The sequence below is a fragment of the Pipistrellus hanaki genome (genome assembly GCF_964339955.1).
Source record: "Pipistrellus hanaki genome assembly, chromosome: 13".
Classification (NCBI taxonomy): domain Eukaryota; kingdom Metazoa; phylum Chordata; class Mammalia; order Chiroptera; family Vespertilionidae; genus Pipistrellus; species Pipistrellus hanaki.
Window position 1 is genome coordinate 15,655,272 of NC_140515.1, and position 13,235 is coordinate 15,668,506.

Below are 13,235 nucleotides of genomic sequence, written 5' to 3' on the forward strand. Positions count from 1 at the left end.
GATGCCCCGGCTGCATGGGCACTCAGCCTCTGGACTGTGGCTTAGTCTTGTTAAAACTCAGTCTCATTTCAAAAATTGTTTAAGAATTAATGCACAGCTTGCATAAATACAGGTAAAGTCTGAAAACAATTTTCAATGGCATACCACTAGGCCTGGGGGAGAGGGGAGGGCAGAACCATGATTGACAGAGGCCTCGGCCTACTGAGACAAGACCTAGCATATTTCATTCACGGTAATGACTGGAGAATGATGGCAGGCGCTGAGTGACGGGTCCCACTCCACACGTATTAAGGCATTGTAACTCACTGCTAAGGGCACTGACGTGCACAGGAAACAAGAGCTTCCAGGGTAAGGCAATCTACTTACGTGTGCAATGTGTATGCTTTCTGATTTGTAGAGTTTTAAATCTAAATGTTGGACAAAATGAGGTTGGACTCCACATAATTCATGTCATTGCAAGAATTTTTTTTAAAAGAAGAAAAAGTCCAGCAAGCAAAAAATGCATCCATTTTCTGGTTCTTGGCTAAGGGCTGTATAGCTAACTCAACACCAGCTTTGGAGCCTCCAAGTGGGTAAATTTAAATTTCCTCTCGATAAATGTTTTCCCAACTGAGAAAATGCTATTTTTAATGAAACCAAATAGCCTTAATTGGTTGTGATGGGAAGTAAACGCAGAGATAAACACTGCATAAATAATTCAAGGCTCCCCATCTGGGGAAACTTCTTCCTGAATTGGATAACGAATATTCCCCCGATCAAAGGCAGAGTTTGCATCATTTGAAAAGCAACAAGGAGTCTGAGCTAACATCCAAACACACAGCTGAGGCCAAGGTAGCCTTAGGAGGCAACTCCAGTGAGTTCACCAAATGGCCCTTTCCTCTGGAAACGCCCCTCCCCCATTCTCGCAAGTGAAATCACTCACTCTGGTCACACTCCTTTATCCTCTGCTCTGCAGTGCCGTTCAATGTAAAATAATCATTGTGTTCAGGCTTGATTAAAAGGATGAGTAACAAATGATCCCAAGTTTTCAGGGCATACCTAATAACATGCATTAAATATTCAGGGCTACAATAAACACACAGGAATAAGTAAATAAAAATACAGAAGGGCAATTAATCCATTGGGTGAAGAGGGAAAGCTTAATAGAAGAGCTGACATATCTAAGATTAGAAGGATATTAACAATGATGACAATTTGGCTGCACAATGTATGTTACTGATTCTCTTTCTTTTTTTTATTAATAGCCACAGCTAAGATTTCAGGAATATTTACTGACACCCTGAACTAATTGATTTAAATGCAATAGTCACTTAACCTCAAAAGCTAAGCATCACTATTAACTCAATTTTAAAGACAGGCAAATAGTGCACAGAGAGGTTATGCCTCTTGCTCAACACTGCACAGCTAGTAAGGCGCAAAGCTGAGAAGCCACATTCATAATAAGATGCTGGCCATTCTGCCTCTGAAAATGGCAAGCATCTGAAATGTGGCCACAGAACAGAAAGATTCCAGAGAGAGATGCGACGAAAGATAAGAGGGCTCGTGGCCAGGTAAGAGGGTGCTGGCTCCATTATCACTGGGAACAAATTATTCTCCAGATGCCTTACCCAGGAAAACGGGAAATGTCCACCCTCATCTTCCATGTTGCCTCTAGCTTTTTGTACGTACAACTGTCTGCACTGAGCCACGGCAATCTGTGGAAAGGCTGCCCTGTGTTCTAACGGCCTCGGATGGAGCTGTCAGAACTTCATCTCACTGACAATTTTCCACTCTCTTTCCTGCATTTTCTTCCTGAGTAAATTACACCACACTTGGGCAGGGCGTGGGTCTCTTACTTTTTTGAAACCCATGAGAAGATATCCCAATCCCAATAGTAAAACAGAACTTGAGGGGGAAAATTGTGCTGGGAACTAAAGCTTTTCTTTCTATGCCTCAACCAAGACTCCCTGAGTTCTAAGTGTATAACGTAGTGCCCTGTTTGACTGAACTTTCAACACAGGGCCAAAAAAAAAAAACTTTTAAAACTGAGGACAATGTTGTCTTTATTCGCTGATGCAAAGGGTTCTAAGTGATGGCATAGGGAACAATTCTAATTGCATTATCCCAAGGCAGATAAAAAAATTCTTTAATAAAGTAAATACCAACACATTAATATCATTCTGAAGTAGGCAGAGAAGTCATTTGGTGATAAATGCATGTTGATGTGAAAATCTCGATGTGTGCTGCCGGAGAGAAGGAAACGGCATATGAAAACAAACAATACTGTGTTTTGGCAGACAGGACAATGTAGGGCTACCTATAGACTTGATTCTACAAAATAAATATTGAAGTCTTATGAGAAGACATATTGGGCTTCCTCGTATTGATGCAATTTTATGAGGCCAAATTAAACAGAACAGGGAAAGGGGTTTTGCCTTTCTTTCTGAAAGCCTTCTCTCTGTGAACAATAAAAATGTCAAACTGATGAACTCTTACTCCACCTGCCTAACAACCTCCCTACACAAGTCGCCCAACAACAACAGAGTGTACCCTAAAGAGTACTTTCTACATGGAAGTTTACTTTTACTACAAACCGTTAATTATAAGTAAGTAAAGGATTTGACTACTAGGTCAAATGGTAAAAAGGTCACACCCCCAAACTGGCCCATCTCCAGGTTGACCTCATCATATCCTGGGAGTCCAAGAAGTAACTGGTGGCCAGGCATGCCGGTCCCAGTGACCCTGAGAGCAGCACATTCAGCAGCCCAGAGCGAGGGCAGCTCCGGTTCCGATCTCAGCTTCTTATTTCCCGGGGTAAAGCTTTGGGTAAAGGAAAGCCTGTCCTTCTGCAAAGGATGATGGTAATGCCGAATTAAGAAGAGGCTCAGAAGGTGAAATGAGATAACGCAGGCTAAGTCCTTAGCACTGTGTCACTGACATGGTAACAGTCAGCTCAAGGGAAGGACCACCCTAATATTCACCAGCATCACCAAAACCACCACTGTCACCAAAGTCGTCATCATCAAAATCCTCATCACTACCACTGCCATTACCATCACCATCACTACCACCATTGTCTCCAACCAGTCACACCATCACTATAGTAACCATCTCCACCCTCATCACATCTGGGCACAAAGGTCCAGGGGAAGGTTTTATAGGCAGAAATCTGAAATTCCTTATAGCTCACCACTTTCATCCAAGAGACTCTCTCAGAATTTCAGATGTGGGGAGGGTAAGGGGGGGGGGGGGGAGAACAAAGGCCAAAAGGCGGTTTCTAAACACAGTGGTAGAAACCTGACTATTCTGAGTAAGGAGGAGTAGGTTTCACCCGCAGGGAGAGGTTGTGGAGTTTCCCTGTATTACAAAGGGGAAGCGACCCAAGGACAGCACGATCCCTTGTTAATTCCAGGCGGAGAGTCCCGTGTGCTTCTGGAGTTCATGAGTGGCATCATCTCCGCCTTCTGACACCAACCCACTCACGCGGGGAATACGCTGGCGTTCTTCTAGTGCCAGAAGAAACAACACTCTGTGTTCTGGATTTAGCAAACGTGGCATCCGGAGAGGATTCTAGGTCTCCAAGTCAACCCTTCTCTGCAGCACTGCTGCAAGAAGTTAACTCTGCTGTTCCACTGCGCACACACAAAATAAAGGCAGTATTTAATGAATACTCAAGATCGGTGGGTGCTGAGCAGAAAGCTCCAATATGCCTCAGCTCATTTAATTCTCATAACCAACACACCAATGAGCTGTTCCTGTTCCCACTTTACAGGAAGAGACTGACACACTGGAAACTAAGAGGTGAAGTGTCTTGATTCATGCTTAGCCAAAAGGACAAAGCCAGGCTGGTGTGTCCAGCATCATGCCCTCCGCCTCACCTCTGCACCCATCTCCTGCATCCTGGCAACCCCGGCGCTTGCCTAAGGAGGCCTCCCAATCAAAGTCTCAAAGTGACGGAAGCTGGTGAATGTACAGAACACACACCCCAGGGTTACGAGCGCTCTCAGAAGAGAAGCCCATGTGAGGACCAGGCTCCACCTGACGTCACTGAGCAGGGGCTGAATGGCGGTACTTCCTTACCCTGCTTTCCACTTTAAAACCCTGCTCCCGAGAACCATGCGCAACTACAAATAAACTGCGAGGGCAGATGGACTCATCCCTAATGTCTCAGAGAGCTTCCGAGGGAAACAGAATGATGTCTTAATCATCGCCCACTGCGCGCTCCCTGTAGTTGTTCATCGTGAAACAAACGTCTCTGTCCACGCCTGCTTTGTGCCTGGCATCTGACAAGACGTTAAACCTGATTCTGGGGGGGAAACTGTCTCCAATCCGAGAAACTCAGAACCCACTTGGGTGGATGAAATATAAATATGCTTAGAAAATAAAAACACTTTCTTCTCGTGTTCATTAGGAGGAGTCTTTCAAAATTTAGAGGCGATCCTCACATCATGGTTTATACCCAGATGCGCCGCGCAGCTATAAAAGCAACTTTTTAAATATTAACGATGCGAGGCTGGTTGTCAGCTGGAATAAGTAACTAACTATAAAAAATACTTAACGCTGAAAACCACCAGAAACCAACAATTTCTTATTTAATCTGTTTAATGTCAGGCGCGTCTCACTGAGTAAAACAACGCTTTAAAATATTTAACGCGATGCTCTGACGCGGGGGCGGGGAGGGGAAGGCGGGGGCGGCAGCTACCACAGCCCCAGGCGCCAAGTGGTTACAGCTGAGCGTCTCCATGCAGCAGAGTTGGGGCCACCACCAGCTGCAGGGGTCCCCACGTGGCTGGTAACCCCAAACAGATCCTGAAATCAATTTAACACGCAGCCACACTGGCTTAACCACCATCTAGGAAATTAACTGGCCAGGATGGCAAATAACAGTGTGTACAAGGACACGCTTCAGATCTACCAAAACCCATCTGAGGTTCAGGTCTGTATAGAGGCCACGCTGTGCCCCGAGCGAAGGGAAATGTGGGACAAACAGCAGAGTCTTTGGAAAAACGTTTTCCGCTTTCATGTTGCCATGACTCATCTTGTTTCCACAATTTTATTAGAGGAAAATTGCATGAACACGCTGATTCTTACCAGATAGGGTAAGGAACTTTCCAGAAGTTTCTACCTTATTTTTAAATTTTTTTTTTTTTTACTTCAGTAGTACAAATAAACACTGCTCTTTTTTTTCTCCTCTCTCTCCCTCTCTTGCTCTCTCTCCCCCCACTCTCTTACACACACACACACACACACACACACACACACACACCTCTGGCTCATTTCAATCGTGACAATTTTGGCAACTAAGAAATAAAGCATTATTAATTCACTGGATAAATTGTAATATATTTAATCAAATGCTCTGGAAAAAACTATACCAAGTGCTACAAACTTACTTTGGTGTGTTTTCCTAGCCTTGAAGGGAGGAAGGTCTGTATCACCACCCAAGGTTATGTATGGAGAGACTTCTGGAGAGGAATGGAAAAACAAAAACCTCTTTCCTGCTAAAAATTGCACTTCTTAAGACAGATTGTTTCATGTACTCTCCAAAACAAACCCAAAAGGCAGTTATTGTCATTTAGCAGGTCAGGAATTAGGCTAACTAACGTGTCCAAATAATTAGCTGGAACATGAGTCGTCTGGTCTGCCTGACTCACGCTCACAGAATGAATGTCTGTGTCCCTCCTTAAGTTCCTATGTTGAATCCCTAACACCCAGAGAGATGGCACTTGGAGGTGGGATCTTTGGAGGAGTAATTAGGATAGATGCCATAAGGATAAGGCTCTCAGACACCCGTATAAGACATCCAGCTGGCTCTCTCCATAAAAGGGCCTGGAGAAGAGCTCACGTGAGCAGACAGACATGGATGCTACCAGAAGCCACAAGAAGAGGCGTCAGAAGGAAACTCATCTTGCCAATAGGTACCTTAACTCTGCTATTCAATGCACACATGCCAAATATGGACAGTAAGTACTTACTGAATACTTAATATTCAGAAAACTACAGCATCGGTTCATTTAATTCTCACAACCACAAGCCTGCCAATCTGTGAGAAGTAAATTCCTGTTGGCGAAGCCTTCTGGTCTCTGGTATGCTGTTATGGCAGCCGAGCTGACTAATACACTCAGTCACGCTGCCCAGCTCCTAGATGGACCAGGATTTTGACCAGAGATAAAGACTAAGATTTTGGCATAGGAGAATGCCAGGGGTAGGGGTGCTGACTTGGCCCGAATTCCTTTCTCTCAATCACCTGACTAGACTGGTCACCATCACAACCTGACTAGACTGTGCAACCTGAGCATCTCAACCACAGGTTCTCAACCAGGAGTGATGTCACCCCAAGGGACAGTTAGTAGTATCTGGAGACACGTTTGATTGTCAAAACTTAGAGGGGGTGCTACTGGCATCTAGTGTGAAGAGGCCAGTGATGCCACTAGACACCCCACAATCACAGAACTACGCCCCACAACACAGAATTGTCCCACCCAAAAGGTCAGTGTTGCTGAGTTTGTGAAGCTGGAGCACTGCCCAGAATAGAACAGGACCTCAATAAATGCTGTTGAATAAACACCTGGATGAATTCCATAGGTACTTACTGAGCTCCCACTTGGCCAGACACTGCGGTGTCTACAAAGGAAAACCAGGTTACTGGTCCTTCTCCAGATGCATTCGTATTCAATAAAAGGAAATAAATTTCCCGAAAACACTGAGAAAATTACAGCAGGAAAGGTGCCCTTTTTTATAAACAGGCATAAACTCCCCAGGTTTTTAGAGAAAGGGGACATCCTAGCAGAAGGGCATGTGGGCAAGGAGAGATTAAGGTATTAGGTGAGAACTCTTCATTGGCAATCTGCCTCATGAGGTCGACAAATCAGAGCTTAAAGATTTCTTTCAAAATTATGGGAATGTGGTGGAGCTGCACATTAACAGTGGTGGGAAATTACCCAATTTTGGTTTCGTTGTGTTTGATGATTCTGAGCCTGTCCAAAAGGTTCTTAGCAACAGGCCCATCATGTTCAGGGGTGAAGTCCGTCTGAATGTGGAAGAGAAGAAGAATCGAGCTGCCCGGGAAGGAGACAGGCGAGATAACCGCCTTCGGGGACCTGGAGGCCCTCGAGGTGGGCTGGGTGGCGGAATGAGAGGCCCTCCCCGTGGAGGCATGGTGCAGAAACCAGGATTTGGAATGGGAAGGGGAATTGCTCCAAGGCAGTGAATTGCTCTTCACGCAGCAGTACAAACCCTGTTCCTGCAGAATGGTGATTCCTTCAACCATCCTTTGGTATCTTGCAGTATGACCCTGGTCTCTTATAAACTGCTTAAGTTTGTACAATTTTACTTTTTGTGTTAATGGTGTGTGTGCCCTCCCTTTCTCTTTTCTCTCCTCACCTTTTATTCCTTCACTTCCAATTTTGTGGAATGATATTTTAGGAAAAATGTATTTTTAAAGAAGAAAAGAAAAAAAAGACTGAATTTCCTTGCTTTACTTTGCATATACAGACTGGATTTTATTTATTTATTTTTTTAAACAGCCATTTCCCAAAAGGAATGTGTCGCTTATTACTGACATTTGGTATGTTTCATTCGTGGGATATTTCTTACTTATTTTCTACATGTTTCAAAAGCCTTTGAGAAATACAGGATTTGATAAACATTTTGAAGGCAGGAAAACCCCCAAAATTGTTTCTTTTGAGAGTCATGACTACCTTCTGGTGTGGAGAAACTGCCATTGGAAAATTTGACAATTTTGATTCTCGCTGATATGGATAAAAACTGAATAAAAGATGTTAGTAAAGTTTTTTCTTTTGATATGTGATCACAAAACAATTATAAAATCCACTCTTCTTACTGTTGAAATTTAAATTGTGAGATAGATTTTAAATGTCTAGAATGCAACTGATGTACTTTTCTTAAATTATTAAGGGTTATTTTGGAGTAGAATTTATTTTTATGTTTAATTTGTATTTGTTAACAACAACAAAAAAAAGACAACACCCTCCCGCCACAATCCGAATAACACAAAACCAGAGCAAAAAAAAAAAAAAAGGTATTAGGTGAGGATTGGAGATGTTAACTTGAACATCAAGAAACAAATTGCATAATCTGGCATCGTGCCAGTAAGGACCTATCTAGATGGAACCAAATATATTCTTGCCCACTGCAGCCAGACTGCCTGCCTCCCACCCTCATGCCATCACCTAACTAGTTGTAAGCACCAGGGCTCACTGAGGTAACCACCCATGGCCTCGGTTTCCACAGCCTTTAACTGAAGATAAAAAGCAGTTCTCTAACGGGATGAGATGAGGCAATGCAGTGGAAGAATATCATCACTAGATAATCACCATTCCCAGCTCCTGTACCTGAGGGACACTATGGGGGCAGCACTGAGCCAGGGTGGTGGGCAGGGATGGCAAATGCAGCGGAGTTATCTGAGTGCAGGTGCAGGGCTCTGCGCTGGCCTGTGAGGTCCCACAGCCACAGCCAAGACCGTGCCCCGGAGGCTGCGCCTCCTCATGGCCATGTAATCAGAGGATGGTCCAAGGACCAGCATCTGTCTTCCGGCTTGTTCTGAGCACGCTGCCTTCCTCAGCGACTGCTATTCTTGCTGTTTATTTACACTGTTTCTTTTTGGACCAACATCTCAGTAAAACTGCTCTGGGGACATCTTTATCTCTTTCCTTCCCAAGAAGTTGCATACATAAGTGAACCATTAGAACGGAATTAGGCCAGTGAATCACACTGACGGCATAAAGGCGAGGGAGGCAAAGCCTGCCAAAAGCCAGCACTCTCCCTTTGCTTAACTCGTGAACGGATTTCATGACGCACTGTAAATGTCACCCACACACAGATGCCATATTCTCAATTCCCCCAATGCGATCCAATGCCCACTGGAGTGACGAATAAAAGGAGGGTCAGTCTTGGTCCCCGAACAGTGCCAGGCTATGGACAAAAGGAAACAGGACTCAGAAGTTGAACAGAAAAAAGAAGAAGCATTTTTAGTTTCCACTAACTCAGGAAACTAATCTCCTCCAATGTGGATTTCTTGCCAAGCCAGTCTGGAGTTCCTGTGAGCTCTGAGATGTTCCAGAGCAGACTCACCTTCCAGGCTTTGCATCAAAGTCACTTTCCAACAAGGCCCATTACAGCTCAATCAACCCCGACCCCCAACGAATCCACGGCCAAACTAATCCCCCTTCACCTACCTTGTTTTTCCCAAGTATTCTGCATCTTTCTAACATATGGTATTTGTAATGTTTTTGTTGGTTTGCCTACCCCTTGCTAGAATGTAACCGCCATGATGCCAAGAATTTTTATCTATTCGCTGATATATCATCTCAAGGGCACAGACAGTGTCAGACTCACAGAGAGCAAAGGTGGTGTGTTGAACATAGCACCAAATCCATATGGCGTGAATCCTTCACTCATGAAGGGAAGAGTTAAAGGGCAGCGACAGAGCTCGCACTCACCACTGGGCATGCACCCACAGACGGTGCAAGGCTGCAGTTTGCTGGGGCCCGAGAGAACCGCTACTCAGCGAGGACTGCATCTAGAGTGAGAATTTCGCACTGGATGCACCCGCCAACTTTCCGCCTCAAAGCCACAGCTCTTCCATTAGAGAATGATAAATGTCATTGTCATAATCAGAAATGTCCCGCGTGCTGCAATGTGCTGGCTTTTCTGCTGAAAGCCAATGCATTAATAAAGCAATTGAAGGAGTCGGATTCCGAGTCTATGAATGTCAGTGGCAAGGTTTCACATGTCACTTTGCAGTAATAAAGGACTTCAGAGAAAGTGCTGGGGATGGGGCAGGGCAGCGCGGCCTGCATTTTTTAAGTAGAGGGTGGTGAAGACAGGACCGAAAGCAAATAAACGAGAAAAATGAAGGCAAATTCCATCCGTCATTCCCTGACTGACACTTTAATGCATTATTGTTACAATTACTCTGAAATGACCTGGGAGAATCTTTCCACGTCCTCACCCCACCCCACAGGGCAGGAACTCGGAGCTGCACCTTCTGCCTGGGTTCAGGTTGGAGGGAGCCACTCCGTGTGGAGGTGCTGCTGAGCTTTGGAAAGAGCAGGCTGGCCTGGCAGGCGGGAATGCATGCCACCCTCTTCCGGCTGGGGCTGGGCCTTGGACTGAGAACAAGTCTTCAGATGCAGTGCCGAAACAAGGCCATTTTCAAGCTCCAAGCAGAGCCCCGAGGTTCAGACGCCAACTGTAAGCTGACCCCAGGATTGTGCTGTTCCCACCTGAGGACACTAACTCAGAGGCTGGGGGTGAAGCCCAGGACAGGAGGCTCCTGTCCTGCCTCAAAGCGTTCAACCTTCTCGCCCATCACCGGAGTCAGTGTAGCACAGTCCTTCTCCCCAGGAAGGAGCCATGGACAAGGACAGCCATAGGGAACAAACTAACTGAAAATGAACAGGCGAGGCTGCGCGCATTGCTTTTATGGAACCAGCCCCGCCAAGGACTGGCTGCTGTGGAGGCCATGCCCACCGCAGACCAACATTGGGGAAACACAGCCATGGCATGGCGCTGATTATATTTACTTTTAAATTGCTCATAGTTTTATTCTGCTGGAAAGGATATTTTTCAACTTGCTTTTAGGGGTAGGGGTGCTGACTTGGCCTGAATTCCTTTCTCTCAATCACCTGACTAGACTGGTCACCATCACAATGGAAATCTACACCGGCTGGGAGGACTCTCAATAAGCACCTACTGCTCAGTGAGTGTAACTGACAAATGGGGAGACTGGAAGAGACCCCACCCTCAGACCTCAGGGAGCCACTCGGGGGCACTTCCTGGCAGGGTGATCCGGGGCTGGTGACAGAACCTCTTTGTACCTCAGTTTCCTCACATCAGGTACACGAAGATAATACTGTCCTCATCGGTGCCTGTGAGAATAAGATAATCCATATGCTCACCCGGACACACTAACTAGCATTCTCATTTTCTCCATGAGAATCATCAATGAACAAGAAGGGTCCCAGGAAACCTCAAGGGCAGTCAAGGTGGCTGTTACCACATTGTCTCCCTTTCCCCCTCCCTCCTTAATTTGCATTTACTCAAAAAAGTACAGGGGCAATGAAAGTAACAGGGACACTGGAGTGACCCGAACTGGGAAAGTGTGTTTTCTAGAAGGAGCCGGGGTGGAAGGCAGGGGCAGGGCATGCGCACCTGATGCTTTATAGGGTCCTACGCCAGCACATCACTGGCAAAGTGAACATGCTCTGTGAGATTAACACGAGGTGAACTCCTCACGTCTATCTCAGAACCAGGTGGGTCATTCAGCCACATTATCCTGCAGGAGGAGTCTGCAGATGAGCCCGTGTGAATTCTGCCATCCACTGGCCTCAGCGCGCATGGCTCTGTCTGACCGGCCAGCACCCAGGACCACTCCACTCTAAGTCTCTCACACATGGAGAGGCATCATGATTTTTCACTGATCTGAAATTAAAATTCCCAGCCATAAAAAATATATTTAGATCCAAGGCTACATGTCACTTCTAAAATCTTGTCATTTAAATCATGTTAGGCGTTGAGTGAGATATAGGTGGAATTTAACTTTCGCTGCATTTGAGGCTCGATCACGGCGAATTTATAACCCAGGAGTAAATCTTGCTGTCAAGGAAAATGTCTTCACTAAATCAGATTTGTTGCTTCCCTCCTTCCTTCAATACTTTTGTAAAATGGAAATGCTCTTCATAAAAGCCAGTTGTTTCATTCCTTCCTGGGCCACAAAAGGTCTATTAGTGTTGCCAATTTAGCCACTGGAGACTTCAGGATTTCCTGTCCTGGCATATCAGTATTCAGGATTGTTCAGCAAATGGATGCTGGATATTCCTATTGAAATTTATATCTATGAAATCTGAATAAAGCAAATGATTGTGGGAAGGCCATCAGTAAGTTTTCTCTTTGCTGAATTCCCTTACAGACCTTATCCTCACGTGGCTCTGAGGCACGTGAGGCTGTTGACGGCTCCTGCATCTCTCAAAATTTTAATGTGCCTCTTGCGGTGTGAGCACAGGTCTCTCCATTTCTCTGGCTATTTCCCTGTGTCTTCACCATAGGCCCCTCTTCTCCTCAGCGTCTCCTCAAGGCTCTGACTCCCAGCTCAGGATGATCAGTCCTCACTCAACCCAACTTCCCCTAGGCACTCTCATCACAAAGGCATTTGATTTCTGCATGCATGCAAAGCCTCTCACATCATTATTTCCAGGTCAGACATCTCCTGAGAGGCAGATCCATCAAACCAATCTGTTTGTTAGACTTCTTCAATGGATATTGCTTGTGTGTTTCCTACAGAATGTGCCTCGCTGGACTCACCGACTCAAGAGAGCAAGGCCTGGGACCCAGCTGTGCAAGCCCAAACCTTCACATCATCTCTTTCTTCTCTTCACTCCAACACTAAGAGTTGTCACCCTCATGTCCCAAATATCCCTTACATCGGCCCACTCCTTTCTCTGGTCCCTGCCCCTGTCAGATCTAGTTAAGTAACCATCATCACTTACTGTGTAACTTCCCAAGGTGACCTCAGATTGTAGGCCTTCTCAGTCCATTCGCCCGTCCCCATCACAGTCCCAGTCACTGCCTGGTAGATAACTCTGATCACATCACTCGATCTCTGCAAATCACTTTCAAGGATTCTCATTTCCCTCAGGATAAAATCCTAACTCAGTACTGCCATATCCTCTGACACCATCACTAGTCTTCCCTCTTATTATGCTTTATTAAAAAATTATTGATTGATTAATTTGGGGGGAGGAGAGAGAGAGAGAGAGAGAGAGAGAGAGAAACATCAGTTTGTTGTTCCACTTATTCATGTATTCATTGGATGATTCTTGTATGTGTTCTGACCGGGGATCAAACCTACCACCTTGGAGTATCGGGACTAAGCTCAAAACAAATGAGCTACCTGGCCAGCACTATCTTATTATGCTTTTACTTGGCCCATTCACTATCCTGAACTTTTCCTCAAAGTGCCATTCACTCCCTAAACTCTGGGCCTTGACATGTTGTTCCCCGTCCCTGGAACACATCTCCCCAGGTCCTCTTATCCAACTCTTCTACATTCCTTAGGTTTCACAGAATACGAAACTCCTCTCAGGAAGCTGTCCCTGAACTTCCAGGCTAGGTAAACCACTCTGCTCCTTTTCTGCCAATGTCACCTGTAGGTCCGCTGTGTCCCTCTGACTGTATTTAGGGTTCTTGCTCTGCCTCGTGCACCTAACATGGCAAACCAGCATAAGCTCAGCGCT

General features: G+C 45.5%; 1 protein-coding gene and 1 long non-coding RNA gene across 5 annotated transcripts in view; one reads left to right on the forward strand and one right to left on the reverse strand.

Annotated features, from left to right (window-relative positions):
* The window catches only part of PTPRG (protein tyrosine phosphatase receptor type G), a 640,445-nt gene that overhangs the window by 210,163 nt on the left and 417,047 nt on the right, over positions 1–13,235 (reverse strand). The gene's annotated exons all lie outside the window — the stretch shown is intronic.
* LOC311631604 lies at positions 5,131–9,671 on the forward strand. The gene is made up of 3 exons (XR_014796608.1): positions 5,131–6,184; positions 6,261–6,804; positions 8,028–9,671. It is a non-coding gene; the product is annotated as an uncharacterized lncRNA (long non-coding RNA).